Here is a 23347-nt window from a genome sequence, read left to right on the forward strand (position 1 = left end):
AAAATTCACAGAACAATGTTTACATAAAACACAATAAACAAATAAAAAAAAATTCCGGGTTATTACAAGCACACACCCTAAACCTTGTCTAGAAGCATCACAGTAAACCATGAACTTCTCATTGTCTGCCGGCAGACTCAACACTAGAGTGGTGATCAGTCACCACTTCAATTCCTTGAAACTGTTCTCACGCATGTCTGTCCAAACATACTTAGTCTTCTTCCTCGTCAATTCAGTCAACGGTGTAGCTATCCTGGAGAACCCCTCAACAAACTGCCAATAATACCCAACCAATCCCAAAAAACTCCTTACTTTTGGAACACTGCTCGGTCTAGGCCAATCTCTCACTTCCTCAATCTTACTTGGGTCAACCAGAATCCCCTCCTTACTAAAAATATGGCCCAGAAACGTGACTTGCAGTAGCTAAAACTCACACTTGCTGAACTTAGCATATAACCTATGCTCCCTCAATCGCTGCAATACCAAACGTAGTTGTTGCTTATGCTCTGTTTCTGACTGAGTGTACATCAGAATGTCGTCAATAAACACAATCACAAACTTATCCAGATATTCCTTAAAAACCATGTTCATCATGTCCATAAAAGTTTCTGGGTCATTGGTTAATACAAAGGACATAACCAGGAATTCACAGTGTCCAAATCTTGTGCGGAAAGCGGTCATTGGTATGTCCTATTCTTTGATCCTTAACTTATGGTAACCTGACCGGAGATCAATCTTTAAAAACACTGTCTTTCCCTGTAGCTGGTCAAATAAATCATCGATCCTAGGCAGTGGGTATTTGTTCTTAATGGTCAACTTGTTCAGCTCTCTGTAGTCAATACACATCGTAAGAGATCCATCCTTCTTCTTGACAAACAACACTGGAGCACCCCATGGTGAGGAACCCGGTCAGATGAACCCCAAATCCAGTAACTCCTACAACTGAATCTTCAACTCCTTCAACTCTGCCAAAGTCATTTTGTAATGTGTCCTAGACACTGGCTCCACCCCTGGCGCCAACTCAACAACAAACTCGATCTCAAGCTGAGGTGCTAACCCTGGTAGGTCTACTTGAAATAAATCTGAAAACTCACATACTAATCTGGTCTCACCCTGTCCAACCGACACAACCCTAGAGGTATCCACAATGTTCGCTAGGAATCCTATGCAACCTTCCTGCGTCAGGTCCCTAGCCTTCAGCGCTGAAATTATGGGTACCCGCGGTCCACTAACTGTGCCCACAAACACAAAGGGTTCCTCACCTTCTAGTTCAAAAGTCACCATCCTGCACTTACATTCATTCGTCGCCCCATACTTTGATAACCAATCAATCCCTAGAATAATATCGAAGTCATTCATCACTAACTCAACCACATCCACCGAAAATTCCCTACCGTCTATCTCTACTGGCAATGCTTTAATCCATCTCCTAGAGACTACCAGTTCCCCAGTCGGCAACAAAGTCTGAAAACCCCTAGCATACAAAACACTAGGTCTACACAACTGATTTATCACTCTAGCAGACACAAATGAATGAGTAGCTCCCGAATCAATCAATGTAGTGTAAGAAGAACCAGAACTAGAAATCTGACATGTCACAACTGAGGGGCTAGTCTCCGCCTCAGTCTGAGTCAAGGTGAACACTCTAGCAGGAGCGAGGCTGTCACCCTGCTTCGGCTCCTCTTTCCTGACTTGTGGGCAATCCTTCTTCAGATGATTGGCACTCCCACAGATAAAGCGGCCCCTGATCATGCACTCACCCTGGTGTCGTCATCTGCAGCTAGGACACACTAGAAAACTTCTCCAGTTGTCACCTCCACCTTGACAACCACTAAAAGCACCCCGTGCCCTCCTATCCAATCTAGGTGGAACAAATGAATCTGGATCATTTCTCTTCTATTGACTAGGGACACTACCCCGAATGGACCCAATAAAAGGAGGCATCATCCTCCTGGCATCACGCCTCACAGCGCTCTCTCTCCATATCTAATCCTCGGCCCCTTAACTGTAAGGGCCTTGTCCACTACCTGTACATATGCAGTGGTCTCTGGATCCAAAGTAATCTTCACATCAAGGGAGATCATAACATTCAATCCCTGCACAAATCTGGCGCGAACTTCGCCAACCGGTCAACCTTCGCAGCTCGGATAGCAACACTGTAATACTTTTCATTAATGATGTTTCTGAACTCTTCCCAGGACATAACGACAACATTTCTTCTCTGAGTCACAAAATCCCACCAGATGCAGGCATCTTCTCTGAACATGTAGCTGGCACAAGCTACCCTCTCTTTCCCTACCACCCTCATAAAATCCAAGATCAAGGAAATAATATTCATCCACTGCTCTTCCCACAGTGGGTCTGGTCCACCCTCGAAGGTGGGAGGATGCTGCTTCCTGAACCTCTCATACAAAGGTTCCCACCTGTTCTCCATAATAGGCTGAACCAGCACTGGCGCCACAGCCTGCCGAACTGACGACCCAGTGGTCTCAGGATGGGTCTGCTGCCTCAACTATCGAAGTTCTTCCTCTTTTCATTGTAGTCTCACTTCCATTTCAGCAAACATTTGTTGCCAATTCTGTGGGGCAAGTGGAGGGTCCTGACCCTGGTTGTCATCCTCGGCCCTACTGTCACGGAGTCTCGATGATTGTCGAGGCATCTCAACAAATTTCCTACAATCAACGACGCCGCTCATCAGGCATGATAAAAACATCCAAAACCACCTCCCAATCACATCAACCAACCATAACAGCAATCCACACAATATACAAATATCATATAACACTCAACGGGCCATGCCCTGGCATCATGCATATGTTAACTCATTCATCATGCTCTCTATAAAATAAGTAGGCAAATAGGGCAGCTAAGCACATATTCAAGTATATAAGTCAATTATTACCAACCAACCATGAGTCGAGCTTGTCACTGACAGCGAGTGTACATGTTCGGTCAATCTCCATGAGCCATAAACCTTGGCTCACTCTGATACCAAGTTGTAATGCCCTACTTCCTTAGAACCGTTGATAAGTGAGTTTAAAACGTGCAATTAACTTGCTAATTGAGATTTTAAGACAAAAGTGTAGCTAATCCATAAACAAAGTCTCATAATTTAAAAATATATCCATTCATTGAAAATTTTAAAGCGTTTTCCATTTAGGATCCCTAAATGTTGTTTAGAAATATTTAAAACTCAAAATTATAATTAAAGTCGACTAAACGAAATTTTTAGGTTTAATACAAGCGTCTCCCAAAAAAATACCCCTGGCCGTGGCAGCCAGGAATGCCAAACATGTGCACCGCTTCTCGCTCTCCGTACTCATGGTTCGTCGACTTTCCCCTTTCCCTTACCTACACCATAGAGCACCTATGAGCCGAAGCCCAGCAAGAAAGCTCACACAAACAGATAACATATGCATATCAAACGTCCAACAGGAAAAACACATACGGACGTGCCGTCCCAGGCGCTTTACCAGGCCCTGGGTTCGCGGTCTACACCGTGAGGATATCCCAGGTATCATATAGGGTCTAACCCTGGCAACTCGCACTCCACGTGCTAAGCGCTGCTCCTGGCCCCCTTCCGTACTCGGCCTCGCCGTTCTGCGCCTTCGTCGTTCTCGGCCCTCGCCGTTCTAGGCCTTCACCGTTTCTGGCTCTTGTTGTTCATTCACATATATGCACACATAGCATAATTAAACAAATACTTAAACATGTATTAATATATTCAATGGGGGCTACGCCCTGCAATACAATCATATAGGGTCGGGCCCTGCAACACAAACTATAGGGCCTCGCCTTGCTCTACAGGTACAATAGTTTTCTTACCTGTGTCCCGAGCTTTCCAAGCACTGATGTCCCGAGCACAATCCCCTAGTCCGAGCCTCGCTGAAAACCTAGTCACAGCACAAAAGTAACACTCCCGTTACTAACCAATTCACCATTGTAACGCGGAACCAATCTGGTGCTCTCGGGATCTCCCATTTCCCCACGCAAGGTAGCGAAAGCGTCCCCCGAGCCCCCTGAGCCAAAACCCTAAAACACAAATTCCCATCTCTTGAAATTGACATAGCGGCGCGGCATTGCCCTATAGCCGCCACGGTGCCCAGTACGTCCCCTCTGTACAGATTCAACCTAGCGTTGTGGCACGGGAGAACAGGGTCGCGGCGCTCATCCGCGAACCTAGAAAACTGGGTTTTTCCCAACATTTCTCCCGAGCCAAAACTCATCCAAATCATCACCAAAGTACACCCAAGTCCCAATTCGGCCTAAAACCCCAAATAAACAGTATAGCACCCCATAAACACTAGAAACACACTCAAACACTTAATCAAACTCAGGAATCACCCAGTGGTTCAAAATTCACAAAAACTTAAACCACACTTCACAAAACTTAAATTACCCTTCAGAAAACTTAAACCACACCAGCAAATAAACTTCAAAGATGCATGTAACTCTTACCTCAAGTACAAATTCGACCCTGAGCTGCTTTCCCAATCCAATTCCAACCTCAAATCCACTAATCCCTAGCTGAACCTTGCCAATCTTCATCCCAAGAATCCACAAAGGAAAACACAATTTTAACTCACAATTTCAACACTTCCAGCAGAAATTCACCAAAGATTTGAGTTAAAGACTAACCCTTGATCCTAGCTAAGCCATTGAGCTCCTGAGTTTCTGCTTTATGATCCTCCAAAAATCAAACACCATAGGGAGGAAGAGAGAACCGAATGGGAGAGAGAGGGAGAGAGAGAGAGAGAGAGAGAGAGAGTTTCCTTCTACTTGTTTCCTTCTACATGACCCTAGCATCAGTTACCTTATTTGATCAAAATCCCCTCCTATACAAAAGGTCCGAAATACCCCTTGAGCTTATTTAAATCCTTAAGTGCCTCTAAGGACAATTTAGTCATTTTCCACATCCCGTTAAGTCCCCGATTATTCCTATAAATCCTCGTTTAATCCCAACATACCAAATTATTGATAAGCTATTAACCATTACTCAATAATTCCCAAACACATGTTATATTCCCAAAATACCCCTAGGCTCCTTCCGAGTCGGGTATTTGACCCCATTGTGACATTCTAGCTATACCACTCCCTAGGACCATCTTGGAACATGCATCACAATTATATCACCACTCACACGTGGTATCAATCACAATATATACAAATATTGCATTTATGCCCTCAATGGGCTAAAATTACAAATATATCCCTAACAACCAAATGGGGCCCACATGCATATTTAATTCACCTAAACATGCTTTTCTAATCACATACTTGTCAAATTTATATATTAATACAATATATCAATTATTGCCCTCGAGGCACGCTAATCAAGGCCCTAAGCCTTATTAGAAAATTTGGAATGCTACATCTATCCACATCAGTAATCCAAATCTAGATTACTTGCATCCCGTATGCTTATTAATAAACCGCACTAGTAACCATTCATTAAAGATTACTTACTTTAATTTGTTACTGACTATTTTATTCATTATATATGATCTTAATTCTCTTGTGATAATACAAGATCATATTCTCATGAATGAATAAGGAATTTTCTTGGTATTATCATACAATTAATTCAAACAATAATTATAATATTAAAATATAATCAAATTGTTCTTTTTATTTAACTCAATAAAATGTTATTACATGATTTTAGGGCATTAATCCTAGCATTATTTACTTTCTTGCTCAGCTTTTAAATTTATTCAAATCTTTATCAATTTCTTTATCAAAGTTGTTTAGTATTAATTTTTGCACAATTACTTGCAAATTCAATCTATGTGGAGATGATACTTATTCGTATCACTTTATTTCTTGTTGACTGTGTACACTTGTGCATTTATATATATTTACACAATAAGTGTTTGGAAAAAAAATAAGGATTAGAAATAATGAAAAACACTTACCGATCGCACCTCTGAAATAGCCCGACCAAAGGCCTGGTCTATAGAGGATTCCTCGAGGGCTGCAAATTCCTCTGCACTTAGACGATATTGTGATAGATTAGTTGTTCAAGTATAGATCTCCTCGGCATATGCTTTTAGGCGTTGAACTATTGATAGAGAAGTGTTGGGATATACTGTCAAGGCTACTGGAGAGCTGCTCATGGGAGGCGAAGTTTGGCTTGTTGGAGGAGGATTTTAGCTTGTAGAAGGAGGAACTGCTAGAGCAGGAGGATCTTGTTATATTATTTTATAATATAATGTAATATTATATTATATTATATTATAATATAATGTTTTAGATTAAATAACTGTGACAAAGAGTGTCACATATTGTAACATATAATAGAGAGTTATAATATTTAGATATATGGGATATATCCAAAGAATGTAACATATTTGGTGTTACAAATTTGTAACTTCCAAATATTACCCTTTATTGTGTAAATTTGTTGTTACACAATATTGAGATGAATTTCATAAAGCCATATGTGATATCGCTGTTAGAGATATGATTTTAACCCCAATAATGTGTTTTGGGAGTTACAAAATCATTTGGAAGGGTTTGGAACCGTTTGGAAAAATAACACATTTTTTGTGCTGAAATTGGTCGGTGGCCGCGGCCTGTGGGACAGAGACTAGTTGCTGCGGCCACATGCAAAAAAATTGACCAATTTTCAGTTTTTTCAATCTTTGTTGAACGGCTCAAAAAACCCAAATAACTCCCAAATCTCTTTTTTAATTCCATATTAATCCAATTAAACATTGGTAATAGCCATGGGGGTTCGTGGAATTTGAAATTCAAAGGGTGTCTCTAAACTCTATAAATAGGAGCCTATAGCTCACTTGTAAGACACAACATTTCTATCCATTAGAGGACTTGGCTAGAAACACCTTGAGGCTTGATAATTCCATAAAGCTTTTCCAATATCTGAGAGAGATCCCTTAGTGCTTGAGCTAGGGGGAAATAAGCTTTTGGACAAAGGTTTTAAACCTTGTTCAAGTTGGTGATCCCCAACACTCTTCACTTAGGTTGTGTAAGTGAGAGTTTTCTTTGTTTTGTTCTTACAATTTCCTCTATTGCTTTTCTTCTCATTCCTCTTGTTTTATTTGCTTGTAATTTTTTTTAGAGTTGTAATCATCTTTTCTTGTGTTCCAAACAATTTTACTTTATTTGTAATCTTTTGCTTAAAGTTGTATTTTTCACTATTCCATTCTTCTTCTCTTCTTCTTCTTCTTCTTCTATTTTGTTTATTTGTACTTTCAGTTATAGAGTTGTAACCTTATTTAATCAATCTATATTTATTTGTAATATTATTGCATAGAGTTGTAATATTATTATCCATTTCCATTGAGGCAAATTTATATTTGCCTAACATTCAAAAGCTTATCCCTTTTTTGTTTCAATGGAAGGGGAGACAATCAAGATCATTAACCAAGACCTAGTGAGATTGGATAGGTTTGATGGATCCAATTTTACTAGGTGGCAAGACAAGGTGAGGTTTCTTTTAACCACTCTCAAAATCGCCTTCATCCTTGAGTCTTCCTTGGCACCTCTAGCCGAGCCATCCGACAAAGACACTCCCGAGGAGGCGGAGAAAAAAGGAAGAGGGAGGAGGACAATCTACTTTGTAGGGGTCATATCCTCAATGCCCTATCTGATAGGCTCTATGACCTCTACACCGAGACCAAATCGTCCCAGGAGATATGGGATGCACTTGAGAAAAAGTTTAAGGCGGAAGAGGAAGGTACCAAATTTTTTTTGATATCTCAATACTTAGATTTCAAATTTTTTGGTGATAAACCTATTCTTCCTCATATTCATGAACTGCAAATAATTGTTAACAAATTGAAAGTGCTAAAGATTGAGCTTCCCAAGGCCTTTCAAGTTGGTGCTATAGTGGCTAAATTACCACTAACTTGGAAAAGCTATAGGAAAAGAATCCTTCATAAAAATGAGGATTATTCTTTGGAGGAAATCCAAAAACATATTCGAATCGCAGTGGAATCGATATGTAAAGATAAACTTGTGGAGGGGTCTAATGGAGAGACTTCCAAAGCAAATGCGGTGTCATAACCAAAACATCCCAAAAACAAAGGTAAAAAGGGTAAAGAGAAACCTTTGGGTCCAAAAACCAACCCAAACAAGTTTAAGGGCGAGAAAGGTCCTTGCTTTGTGTGTGGGAAAAAGGGTCACTATGCTAGAGAGTGTAGGCAGAGAAAAGACCAACAAGGACCTAAGGTGAACGCAACTCAAGAGGAAAATATAGTTGCTACCCTTAGTGAGGTGAATGCGGTCCAAGGAAAGGTGAAAATGTGGTGGTATGAAACATGTGCCACCATCCATGTCACCTATGAAAAATGATTGTTCAAGACCTTTGAAGAGTCAAAGGGTAACCATGAGATACAAATGGGCAATGAGGGCAAATCCAAGGTACTATTGAAGTCTACTTCACCTCCAGCAAGAAAGTTACATTAGTGAATGTACTTTATGTTCCCGAAATGAGTAGAAACTTGGTAAGTGGTGATTTGCTTGGAAAGCCCGGCATTAAAGCCGTTTTTGAGTCCGGTAAACTTACCAAATCAAACGTATTCTTGGGAAAAGGGTACTCTTGCGAGGGAATGGTTAAATTGTGCACCAATGATGTAACTTTAAATGTTATCAATAAAAATGCTAATTCCGCCTATATTGTTGAGTATGATTCTTTATTTTTGTGGCATCTTAGACTATCACATATAGGTTTTTCAACCATGAAAAGAGTAGTAAAATGTGGTATGATTGCATGCAATATTAAAAACTATGGTAAATGTGAAACATGTGTTAATGCGAAATTGATTAAGAAACCATTTTCTAGTGTAGAAAGATCATCTAATTTACTAGATTTAATCCATGGTGATCTTTGTGAATTAAATGGTGTTTTAACTAGAGGTGGTAAAAGGTATTTTCTTACTTTTATAGATGATTTTAGTAGATATTCCTATGTGTTCCTTTTAAAGCATAAAGATGAAACTTTTGATGCTTTTAAATTGTATAAATTAGAAGTTGAAAATAAACTAAATAAAAAGATTAAGGTGCTAAGAAGTTATACAGGAGGTGAGTACTTCTCTAATGAATTTAATACATTTTGTGAAGAAAATAGTATAATTCATGAGTGCACTGCACCTTATACACCACAACACAATGGTGTTGCCAAAAGGAAAAATAGGACTTATCTAGAGATGATAAATTCTATGTTGGTGTTTTCTAAGTTGAACTTCAACTTATGGGGTGAAGCACTTTTAACCACTTCTCACATTCTTAATCGAATACCGAAGAAGAAAAATGAGATATCTCCATATGAGTTATGGAAAGGAAGAAAACCCAACATAGGATACTTCAAAGTGTGGGGGTGTCTTGCATATTGCAAGAAAAACGAACCTAATAGAAAAAAGTTAGGTTTAAGAGCCATAAAGTATGCTTTTGTTGGTTATGCCAACAATAGTAAAGCTTATAGGCTATTAGACTTAGAGTCTAATATTGTGATTGAATCTAGAGAAGTTGAATTTTTTGAGAATATGTTATGTGACAACAATTCTCAAGCATCAACATCTCTAAAGGAGAATTTGTTATATGAGAAAAATTCTCAAGCTTCTACATCCAAAGTTGATTCTCAAGAGGAGAATCCTCAAAAGGATGTAAAGCAACCCTTTGAACCTAGAAGAAGTCAAAGGCTTAAAAATCATAAAAGCTTAGTAGTGGATGAGATAGATTCTCAACGAATTTCATTCTACATGGTAGAAGGAAATACAGAGGAAGTCATTAGGAAAATTCCTATTGTACTTCTCGTTGAGGATGATCCTAAGACTTATAGAGAAGCTATGCAATCGAGAGATAGTGCATTTTGGAAAGAAGCCATCAATGATGAGATGGATTCCATTCTTTCCAATAACACTTGGGAATTGGTAGACCTCCCACTGGGGTCTAAGCCAATTGAGTGTAAGTGGGTATTTAGGAGAAAATACCACACTGGCGGCACTATCCAAACCTTTAAAGCTAGATTAGTAGCAAAAGGGTTTAGGCAAAAAGAGGGTATCAATTATTTTGATACTTATGCTTCTGTTGCAAGAACAACTTCTATAAGAATTTTATTCGCTTTAGCTTCTATACACAACTTGTATGTTCATCAAATGGATGTCAAAACGGCATTCCTTAATGGTGACCTCAATGAGGAGGTCTATATGGAACAACCCGAAGGGTTTGTCCTACCAAAATATGAACATAAAGTTTGTAGACTTGTAAAATTCTTATATGGATTGAAACAAGCTCCTAAGCAATGGCATGAGAAATTTGATAAAGCCATCATGTCTAATGGGTTTACACATAACAATGGAGACAAGTGTTTGTATTCCAAAACTTGTAAGGGATATGTGATCATTGTTTGCTTATATGTCGATGACATGCTTATTCTAAGTAATACCATAAAAGGGATAGAAGAAACGAAGAGGTTTATATCATCAACCTTCAAGATGAATGATCTTGGAGAAGTTGATACCATTCTCGGTATCAAAGTAAAGAAACATAGTGGGGGTTTTGCGTTAGGGCAAGCCCACTATGTTGAGAAAGTACTGAACAAATTTAACCATCTCAAGGTTAAAGATGCCAATACCCCATTCGATCATAGTGTAAAACTAGAGACGAATGAAGGAAGAGCGGTGGCTCAATTGGAGTACGCTAGTGCTATAAGGAGTCTAATGTACGTTGCCCAGTGTCCTAGACTTGATATAATATTTGCGGTAAGTAAACTTAGTAGGTTTACAAGTTATCCAAGTGTGGGTCACTGGAAGGCAATTGGAAGAGTCCTAGGTTATCTCAAGAAAACCAAAGGACTAAGCCTTCACTACTCCAAATTTCCTTCGATATTAGAAGGATATACAGATGAAAGTTGGATATCCAATCTTGGGGACAACTTGTCCACAACTAGTTGGGTATTTACACTTGGTGGAGGTGCAATTTCTTGGGGTTCCAAGAAACAAACCTGTATATCTCATTCCACTATGGAAGCAGAGTTCATAGCTCTAGCTGTTACCGGCAAAGAGGCCGAATGGTTAAGGGATCTTTTGATAGAGATTCCCCTAATCAAAGATAATGTATCTACTATATCGATACATTGTGATAGCCAAGCGACATTGGCTAGAGCATACAGCGAAGTGTATAATGGGAATTCTAGAAACATTAGTCTAAGACATGGATATGTAAGAGAATTGATTCAAAGAGGAGTCATCTCAATATCGTATGTGAGAACAAGTGAAAATCTGGCGGATCCTTTCACTAAGCCACTAACGAGGGATTTAGTGGCTGCATCATCTCGAGGGATGGGACTTAAACTCCCTAAAGAGATTCACGATTGATGGTAACCTATCTTAACACTAGTTATTCAACTAGTGTTAGGTTCAATAGGTAATAACAATTCAATCAAGTGAATATTAGTTGTACTCAAAACAAGTCCCATCTGAGATATTGAGTACTTGTGTGTTACCAAGTTGAGGGTTAAAACCGAAAGGTTAATAGAATTCAGTCTTGTAAAGACAAGTATTTTTAGTAACAAAATACTGTAAGAATTCTACCTATATGGACTTAGGGGTGGTGCCGCCTCTCATGAGAATTGGGAGTATTCTCAAGAACGTCCATGAATGGAAAGTGCACATGGCCATTAACGGTGCAAAGCGAGACATAGAGGTCTCAAGTGAACATCGCAAAGGTGTGTGTGTTATCACTAATTTGTTATCATGAAAAGATGGTTCAATGCCTAGTGCAACCAAATTTTCGACAAATTTTGTGATAATTACACTATAGGAAAGTTCAAGTTGAAAAACACTTTGCATTATGCGCTAATGCAATGACTCCTATAAGAGAGATTTCTTATTTAATCAAATGGGGGATATGTTATATTTCAAAATATAATGATTGATTAAATAAGTGTTACAATAGATAACTATTTAATCTAGTGGGGGAATGTTATATTATTTTATAATATAATGTAATATTATATTATATTATAATATAATGTTTTAGATTAAATAAATGTGACAAAGAGTGTCACATATTGTAACATATAAAAGAGAGTTACAATATTTAGATATATGGGATATAGCCAAATAATGTAACATATTTGGTGTTACAAATTTGTAACTTTCAAATATTACCCTTTATTGTGTAAATTTGTTGTTACACAATATTGAGATGAATTTCATAAAGCCATATGTAATATGGCTGTTAGAGATATGATTTTAACCCCAATAATGTGTTTTGGGAGTTACAAAATCATTTGAGAGGGTTTGGAACCGTTTGGAAAAACAACACATTTTTTGTGCTGAAATTGGTCGGTGGCCGCGGCCTGTGAGACAGAGACTAGTGGCCGCGGCCACTAATGTCTCTGGCCGCAGCCACAGGCCAAAAACTGACCAATTTTCAGTTTTTTCAATCTTTGTTGAACGGCTCAAAAAACCCAAATAACTCCCAAATCTCCTTTTTAATTCCATATTAATCCAATTAAACATTGGTAACAACCATGGGGATTGGTGGAATTTGAAATTCAATGGGTGTCTCTATACTCTATAAATAGGAGCCTATAGCTCACTTGTAAGACACAACATTTCTATCCATTAGAGCACTTGGCTAGAAACACCTTGAGGCTTGCTAATTCCAGAAAGCTTTTCCAATATCTGAGAGAGATCCCTTAGTGCTTGAGTTAGGGGGAAATAAGCTTTTGGACAAAGGTTTTAAACCTTGTTCAAGTTGGTGATCCCCAACACTCTTCACTTAGGTTGTGTAAGTGAGAGTTTTCATTGTTTTGTTCTTACAATTTCCTCTATTGCTTTTCTTCTCATTCCTCTTGTTTTATTTACTTGTAATTTTGTTTAGAGTTGTAATCATCTTTTCTTGTGTTCCAAACATTTTTACTTTATTTGTAATCTTTTGCTTAGAGTTTTATTTTTCACTATTCCATTCTTCTTCTTCTATTTTGTTTATTTGTGCTTTCAGTTATAGAGTTATAACCTTATTTAATCAATCTATATTTATTTTGTAATATTATTGCATAGAGTTGTAATATTAATATCAATTTCCATTGAGGCAAATTTATATTTTCCTAACAGATCTTGCTTTGCTACAGGCTGGTCTTTGCTCAACCCAACATCAATTGCTTTCCCTTTTTTATTTTACTTTCTTGGTCGAGGCATGAGATCAAACACCTCGAAGTCTTACATAGATGCAAACAATGGGCAAACATATTTGAAAAAATACAAAGAGGTACTAAAATATCAAGCAAAACAGTTAGAAAGTAAGTTCAGTACCAATATCTATACTATTGCTTGAGAAACAGCTTAAAAAAGGAGCTATTCGACTAGGAAAGATCTTCCCGGAAAGCATTAAAATCTCTACCTCTGCTTCCTTTCTGAGCAGGTCAGAAAAGGAAGAGAGTGAGTCAAAAAGTGTACGCCTAAACTTAGCTATTGGTGAAGTAATAATCTATTTTAAGTTATTACTTGGAAGGTTGTCATCGTTGTCATCAATGGAAGAGAGGGAAGAGTCTAGGGGATCCTCGATCAATACTTGTTTCCCATTCCTCTAACTTCAAGGGTTATTGGGACCTTGGCATGAGGAGCATTGAATTGTTCCCTATTACTTATTCATTATATTCTTCTCCTCATAGGAGTAGGGGTCGATTAGGGTTGCTCATTTTTCCTCGTTTCTTCAGCTACTTCCTGCTCAGTGTTTTCTCGCTAGTGGCAATCTATGTGGTAGTGTCCTTGGTGGTCTGGTGAAGCTGAAAGAGGCAAAACAGCCTAAGATTTGCAACATTCACCAATAGTTAGAAACTCTTTTTATCTTTTGTTAGGTTGACTAGTATGTCTACTCGATCGAGCATGCCTTGAGTAGGAGGAGGTTGTTCCCCTGGGCCTAAAATGTGAAATAAGAATAGCTAAGTACCAATCTTAAAGAGGAAAAAATAACAAAAAGAGACGAGGAAGGGTTCTGTACCTCGCTAGAAAGAAGCATTTTGTGCAACCAGGTTGGTCATCAGAAAGTATTCCTTGTAATACGCACCCATAACTATGTTGGGAATAGTTACCTTAAAGCAATTGTAGTTGATAAATATTTTAAATGAAATAAATAATTTAATTGGATTATTATATATAGACGATGTCTAATATTATATTGATAATAATATGTAACTATAAAAAAATTCCAATGTTTATCTATGTGGTCTTAATCTCGTATTGGTATGAGAGGATTGAGATTAAGATAATAAACTTAAAAACAGTTCGTAGTAAACTAAAGTTATGGAATCTTTAGATTAATTACTGCTTGTACGGTTCACTAGTATTATGAATCCATGTGACCTAGATTCGGGTTACTAGTGTAGTAGGACACTTTAGTTGAGGTACTTTTCATGCTGAGAGTATGTAGAACTGGACCAGATGTGATTTGTTAAATACTTGTTTAAACACTGTTTCATAGTATTAATCAAACACATCAAACGATGATCATATACACGATGATCTTAATCTTGAGGTTGCTAAGAACTCCTATATATGTCATCTGATCATTTGATTCATGTGTTAAGGTTTGTCAGATTGATCAGGCTAAGAACAATTTCTTTTGGGACTCAATGATATATATGGCTAGGGACGTAGTTTAACAGATATGGAATCTATACCTTATTATAGATTGAATAATGGTTCCCTATTGGGTTGGCTTTTGGAAATGAAAAGGTTTTGAGCGATCACGTCGTAAACTTATTGTGACACAACCTTCACTAGTAAAGTCAATGGTACTCTAGGAACAAGATATAGCTAAAAGGTTAAAATGGCAATTTTATTCCCTTTTATTAATGAACAATTAATAGAGGATTAACGTTGTATGTAATGATTATATTAACGCTAAAGACTGTGTCAGACGATATTACATCGAGATATATGAACCTTAGATCTATATACGAGATATGGGAAATGATCAAAAGAGATTCTTTTGATCACTTAAGAAGTTTGCAAGAAGAAAGGGTAAATATGATTTCCTCATCTCTTTTTAATATATTAGAATAGTTGATTCAAATTTTTATGCCGCCATATTTTTGTCTTGTTTTGAGGAACACATTATTCAAGAAAAGAAAAGAATGCGAAAGAAAAACAAGAAAAGGATTGCAGATTGGTAGACCAAGAGATAACTGACATGGAAATTAGTTTTTTCATTGTCCACTTTGTATTAAGTTCTTTTTCTTTAAAGTATATCAATAATTCTTTCTAGAAACTATGTTTTTAGATTCTTTTATTTGATGAATGAACAAGTTTAGTATTTCTTATGGATAATAAATTCAGTTGTTATTTATAAAATATACTTGTTCCACCTATTTCATCAATGAGTATAAATGATAATTATGAATTATTGTGCAAATCATAGATTTAATAAGACATATTATTCCACCCACAATTAAGTGAAACATATATGTGAATTAATTTTTAGATTGGCTTGTAATTAATTAGATACATAAAACAAATAAAAGACAGTGCTTTATTGCAACCATTCAATGGTTCTCTCCCTACTTACATAGTCTATTAATTAAAGTTAACCAAAAGACATTTCTCAAATAAAGTCTCAAAGATCACATAATCGTTTAGCTGCAAGGAAAATTTCTAGAAAATTTCATGCAACATTCAAAGTAAAGTCACTTAGAGACTTGTTGATCTGATCTAAAGGTAGTCTAAAACTCGAATTCGGAATTCAAGTAATTTGCATGTGAACTTGGAATTCAAACCCAACTCACATGCAACTAGAATGCTAATCAAAATTAGTATTTTGGAAATGTAATATAATCATTTTAGATATGATTAAATAGATAATGAGTAATCATTATTGTCTTTATTATTTCTATAATTCTTACACTTGTTATACTCTGTACATGTTTGATTGTACAACATCAAAGACTTAGAAGTTGGGATTCACAAGTGGTTATGTGAATAAATTGAAAATTTTCCATGAAGTTATGTAGTGAAACTCTTTAATAATCATAAAAGATTACAAAAGAGTTTGTATATCTTTAATGCTGCTTTAATGAAGCATGATTATTATAATCACTGTATTTTCTAGTTAAGTGGTACTAGAAATAATGACTGCAAGTCATGTAAGCAAGTTACCGATAATTAACAATGATAAAACCAAAGAATATCACAAATTTTGTAAAGCATTGTTGTAGTGGGAGTGTTAGTTAGTATCTACTCCATTAAAAATGTAAAGATAGTTACATTGTGTGAAACACAATCTAACTATACTTCATTCACATACTATTATAGGAAATGAAAAAGTTTTTACGGAAAACAATGATTGAAACATCGTGAATCTAAAAATGAAATTTGAAATTCTATGACATCTGGATTCTTGAACATCCAACTAAAGTTCATCGAACTTTAGTTGGAAATAGGATATTCAAGATGAAGAGGAGAATAGAGGAAAGTATAGACTTTTCAAAGTTAGGTTAATAGCCTAAGGCTATGAATAGAAAGTGGAATTTATTACTTGAATAAATATCTTCTACTATAACCAAACTTAAATCTGTTTATGTACTCTTATCCACTGCCTTATGCATGGATTATGAGATTAATTTAAATGAATGTCTAAGTAGTCTTTACTGAAATGACTGACATGACAAAATCGTTTGAAGATCTCGACTAGAAAGATTTTGTTGTGATTCTTATTCTTAATATTGACACCGTTCTAATCATTGGGAATGATATAGAGATGTCGTCAATAGAAAAGAAATGGTTAGCTGAACGTTTCTAAATTGGATTTATAAAAGCCAGGAATGTTCTGTACATTCAATTCTATAGAGTTTGAAAGAACACTACTTTGGCACTGTCTCAAGCGACTTATATAGATATAAAGCTTAAATGTTTTAGTTTACAAAAATCCAGGAAAGGATATTAGCCTTCCGAGACAGGAAGATGTATTATCTAAATAATAAATGTCCATTTATTCTTTTACTAGAAAAGAGGACATGAGAAAATTATTCGTACAACTCAGTGTTAGACTGTTTAATGTATCGAATGTTATGTTTTGACATTTGTTAAATGATGGGAATAGTCAACAGTTGTCAACCCAATGATGGATTGATTCATTGATTAGTTATAAGGACTTAATTTCAAGTATCTTGAATATAATATAGATGTAGGTGCATTTAGGTAGAGACCTAAAATCCCAAAGAATGAACTAATTTTAAATCAGCTTCATAACAGTGGAGGAGACACATTAATCTAGAAATGTATTAGACATTTCAAATTTATATGTTTCACCACAAAAATCGAAATATAACAGCTACGAGCAGTGAAATAGGCTATTTGATTTAGTTAAGTTCTTTGTCATTCTAGAAAGGGTTTCAGACTAGAATAAACAACTAGTATCTCATTGCAAAATTAATGGAGATACAACTATTATAGAAGAACAAGAAATCATGAGAGGGTAAAACACATGAAAGGAAGTATCATTTAATACATGAAAATTTTACATAATTGGTGTAATAATCTTGTACATAACTTCAAAACAGTTTCTTAAAAACTGTTACAAAGACTTTGTTAGAGAAATTCGGTGAGGAGAATGTGAATGACATATTGAAAGAGATGCCTCAATTTGCTTTAGGGAAAGTGGGAGATTGTTGAGAATAGTTCCCTTAAAGAAATTGTAGTTGACAAATGTTTTAAATGAATTCAATAATTGAATTGAATTATTATATATATAGACTATGCCTGATATTGTATTGATAATATTAAGTAAATATCAGAAAATTCCAAAGTTTATCTATGTGGTCGTAATCTCATATTGGTATGAGAGGATCGAGATTAAGAAAATAAACATAAAACAGTCTGCAGTAAAATAAAGTAATGGAATCTTTAGATTAATAACTGCTAGTACGGTCCACTAGTATAATGAATACATGTGACCTAGATCCGGGTTACTAGTGTAGTAGGACACTTTAGTGGACTTACTTTGCATGTTTATAGTATGTAGAACTGGACCAAATGTCATTTTTTAAATACTTGTTTAAACACCATTTCATGGTATTAATCAAACACATCAAACGATGATCATATACACGATGATCTAAATTCTGAGGTTGCTATGAACTCCTATATATGTCATTTGATCTTTTGATTCATGCATTAAGGTTTGTCAGAATGATCAGGCTAAGAACAATTGTTTTGGGGACTTTATGATATATATGGTTGGGGACGTAGTTTAATAGATTTGGAATTTATACCTTCTTATAGATTGAATAATGATTCCTTATTGGGTTGGCTTTTGGAAATGAAAAGGTTATGAGCGCTCACGTCGCAAACTTGTTGTGACACAACCTTCACTAGTAAAGTCAATGGTACTTTAGGATCAAGATATAGCTAAAAGGGTAAAACGGTAATTTTATTCCCTTTTAATTATGAACCATTAATAGAGGATTAACGTTGTATGTAATGATTATATCAATGGACACTTTATTCTTCAATAAAGTACTCAGTAAATATTTGTCTATAATTATGAAGAGTTCAATCTCATATTTATAGTGGAGTAATAAATAGATTAATAAATATGACTATTTAATCAAAGAGCTTTGATTAAAAATGTAATATTTATTGGAGCTTGATATTATAGGTCCATAGGTCCCCAGGGTGGCTCTATCAACACCATATCTAGGTAAGAGTTGATACAAGGGTATAACTGTAATTTGGGAATTTAAGAAGAATTTTATTCTTCAGGTCAAATATGCAATTATATGATAATTGAGATTGAATAATTAATTATTCATTTTTGAAAATATATTTATTAATTTAAATATACAAATTTTTTAATTTCATATATATAAATAAATAAATTTTTGAAATGAATTATTTTATTTGAGTGGGAGAAAATAAAATTGGTAAGTGAAAAAATAGATTTTGGTTTATTAAATTTTAAAAGATGATGATAATGATGATCATCAATTTGAATTTAAAATTTAAAATTTGAAATATAGTCGTCATCTTTTTCCTTAAAAAGATTAAAACCTTATTTTGTGGGAGATTGATTGTAATTAAATAAAAGAAAAATGGAAAATCCCTAAAAAGGGATATAACAGTACACGCATGACACATTCCAAGGACTGTGTCATGCGTGTATCAATATGTTGATATTGTATTACTGTTGTTTTTATTTTATTTATTTAATTATTTAATAATTTGAAAATAGTTTTTTCAAATTTGGTAAGTTAGATATTTACCTAAATCAATTATTGTAATCATTATGATATTTTATTATATTACTATTATTATTAGGAATAATGAGGTAATAGAAATATCTCTATATATATGATATAGAAGAAGAGAAAAACACACAACAAAACAACACAATTCAGAATAGTTCTCAGAGTTTTGGTCAGACAAAGCTCTTTTTCTTATTTTTTATTCTAGTCATTCTCACACCATAATCCAAGTTCTCATGTGTTGAGAAATACTTGTGATTCCTAAAAAGACAAACTCATGTTCTCTATGTGCCCACACACATCTTGAGGTATGGAAAACACTTCAGAAGATCGTGGTTTGAGTGGTTAAAGCTTTTGATAGGAAGATGGAAAAATAAACGAAAAGACTAAATGACACTTTATAGGCTTCAAGAGGTAATTGCATATGTTCTTGAATTGTTTTTTGTGTTTATATGTTATATGTAAATATATTTTATATTTATATATTTTTTGCATGATTGATAATATTCTTTGTTAATGTTTCTGGATTGTTTTATTGGTCATGTAAACTGTTTATATGATTAATGAAAATTTTTATTATTGTACACCAATGTGCCCACCATGCCAATTTCGTTGCATGCTCTGAATGTTTTTCCAACAATTTCTTCTAAATGTGGGGTCGGTCAGGAACATTTTTGTAGTGTCCTTGTGGCAGAAATAGAAGAATCCAATGCCCTTTTATAACGTCCCAAATTACCTAATAAGACTTAGGGCCTTGATTAGGAGGCCATGATGGCAACCTAAGGAATTATATGCTTATAGGATATATTTGTGTATGATTATGTGATTACGTGAGTTATATGATAATATAACTAGTTATGCCTGTTTAGGCGTATTAAATATGCATTTGAGCCTGTTTCTTGTTAAAAGGGCAATTTTTGTAATTTGGCCCATTATGGGAATAATTGTATATGTGGGCATATATGTGATATATGTGAGAGATCACATTATTATATGGTTCTATTTGGGTTACTCGGCACGAGACGATCCTAAGGAGCAAGTTAGCGAAAAGGTCATAGCAGGACTCAATACCCGACTCGGGGCGAGTCAAGGGGTATATTGGGTATTTAGCTCAGTATCGGGTTATTGATTAACGGGAATGAATAATTAAGGATATATTTGGAATTAGTGAGGTTAGTATGGAATACCAGAGGTTTTGACCATTTTTCCCTCGGGGACATTTTTGGTACCTCGTGCCTCGAGATTAGCATAAGTAACATAAGCCTTAAGGAAACAAAACAAAAAACTCAACCAACACTTGTAATAGCTCACTCAACCAACCCTTTCTCTCTCCCTCATTCTCTTTCTCTTTTCTAAGTGAATTTTTGGAGGAAACCAAGGGATTTTTGGCTAAAAACTTGTGGATTGAAGGCTTGAACTTGAGATTGGATTGGCTACAGCTAGGGGGACTTAAATCACAATTGGGGTAAGGTTCTAACCTCTATTTTTATTGAATTCTACTAAAGTTTCTAGTGTTCTTGAGCTTATAGCTCAAATGTTGAATTAATTAGTTTTGATTGGTTTTTCATCTAGTTTTAAGTTGGGTTTTGTTGCTAGGAAGATATTAGATCTATTATGAGGATTGAATTGTGATATTAGGATGATTTGGATAGATTTTGGTAAGTTTCTGGCTGGAGAAAAAAAGAGGAATTATGGGTTCATATGGTCAAGTCACGACCCTATTCTTGGGGTGCCTCAACCCAATCGAACCCAGGGATAGAGGTGGAGTCTTTGCTTCTAGGGCATGCCGCGATCCTATAGGTGTAGAGTCCAATAACTTTACTTAGCTAGTTAGATAGTAGTAGTAGTAATAGTAAGAGCTAGTAGTAGTTATAGCATGTTTTTTACTGTGGATTTTTGTTCAAGCTGGGACTTAGTTGGACACTCGTAGCAACACTAGTAGATTTTATAAGTTAACCTATAGTTTAAGAATATTAATTATAACCTAAGGTTTGATTAATATGACTGATTATGGAGATGATATACTATAAGGTTTAGATAGACCCGGTAAGATATTAACACTTGTCATGTGTATGTTTAATGAGAAATTAAGTATTTTTGAGTAATAAGTTTATTAAGAGTAATATTTGAAAATCCTAGAGTCTGCCAGCAGTTTTGAAATGGTTAAAGGACTTAGTCAAGGCTGTTTACTCAATTCAAAATAGGCTGAAAAAGTGTAATTAAGTGTATAATATTTCAGTGTATGCCAATATATCGCAACTCTAGGGGGCGATATATTGCCACATGGGGATACGAAAAACACGTAGCTTCTCACGACAACTTCGAAGAGCCTCGGGAACATCAGTCCAGGCAATATATCACCTAGCATGGGCAATATATTGGCTGCAATGCATGATTTTTGAATAATTTTGAAACCGAGCTCATTTTAATCCTTAACCTCTTGATAAGTCCAGAATCTTTTTGACCGAGTCTTCAGCCTCTGCTGAACGATTATTCAAATGTTTTTTAATTAAAAAGCCATTATTTTATTCAAGTTAAATGAAGATCTTTTCATTCTTGAACTCTATAAATACGACCTAGTACCCAGCCATTTCTTCATTCATCAAGAAGAGTTCAGAGCCTACAAGCTGCTAGGATTACTTTAGAGTGTTAAACACTTGGGTTGGGGTTATAAGATTTATCATTTTAAGCTTATCAAACACTTGGGAAGTAAGGTTTATAGTGTATTTTGGTTTCGAGGTGTAGTTCGGGTATAGCAATTTCAAAGGTATCCCTATTCTTAGTTCCTTTCTGTATTGTTTCATTAAGTTCTTATAGTTTTTCTCTACTCAATTCCTAACACAATATTCTTTATTCTTGGTTAGGCATCTAAGTTCTTTGAACTTGAGGTTCTCGTTGGTAAGTATTTTCTCGGTGGTTTAGTTCATTCTTTTCATCTCTTTTCTTTTAAAATACTCACCTCTCTATTAATGGTTTTTAGGAGTGTTCCAAAATCCCGACCTTGTTCTCATCATCCAGGTATTTTTGGTAAGGAAAATAAGATAGTTCTTATGTGATATGTGCTATGTTTATATAATAGTGTTATGATTATGCTATAGTATGACTTTATGTGTTATGATATATATATGTGTGGGGCTTATAGTTGTTACATAGAAAACCCTATCACTTTTATGTTTTGGGGCTTATAGTTGCTATATAGCAAACCCCAACACTTTTATGTTTTTGGGGCTTATATGTAGAGTCCAAGAACTTTACTTAGCTAGTTAGATAGTAGCAGTAATAGTAATAGCGAGTAGTATATTTATTACTGTGGATTTTTGTTCAAGCCGGGACTTAGTTGGACACTCGTAGTAACACTTGTAGATTTTATAATTTTAACCTATAGCTTAAGAATATTAATTATAACCTAAGGTTTGATTAATATAACTGATTATGGAGATGATATACTATAAGGTTTAGATAGACCCGGTAAGATATTAACACTTCTCATGTGTATGTTTAATGAGAAATTAAGTATTTTTGAGGAATAAGTTTATTATAAGTAATGTTTGAAAATCCTAGAGTCTGCCAGCAGCTTTGAAATCGTTAAAGACTTAGTCAAGGATGCTTACTCAATTCAAATTAGTCTGAAAAAGTGTAATTACGTGTATAATATTTCAGCGTATGCCGATATATAACATCTCTAGGGGGCGATATATCGGCACACGGGGGGTACGAAAAACACATAACTTCGCACGACAACTTCAACGGGCCTCGGGAATATTAGCCCAGGCGATGTATCGCCTAGCATGGGCGATATATCGGCTATGGTGCATGATTTTTGAACAATTTTGAAACTGAGCTCATTTTAATCCTTAACCTCTTGATAAGTCTAGAATCTTGTTGGCCGAGTCTTCAGCCTCTGCTGAACGATTATTCAAATGTTTTTCAATTAAAAAGCCATTATTTTATTCAAGCTAAATGAAGATCTTTTCATTCTTGAACTCTATAAATACGACCTAGTACCCAGCCATTTCTTTATTCATCAAGCTGAGTTTAGAGCCTACAAGATGCTAGGTTAATTTAGAGTGTTAAACACTTGGGTTGGGGTTATAAGCTTAATCATTATAAGCTTAATAAACACTTGGGAAGTAAGGT

Source organism: Humulus lupulus, chromosome 5 (genome assembly GCF_963169125.1).
Source record: "Humulus lupulus chromosome 5, drHumLupu1.1, whole genome shotgun sequence".
Taxonomy (NCBI): domain Eukaryota; kingdom Viridiplantae; phylum Streptophyta; class Magnoliopsida; order Rosales; family Cannabaceae; genus Humulus; species Humulus lupulus.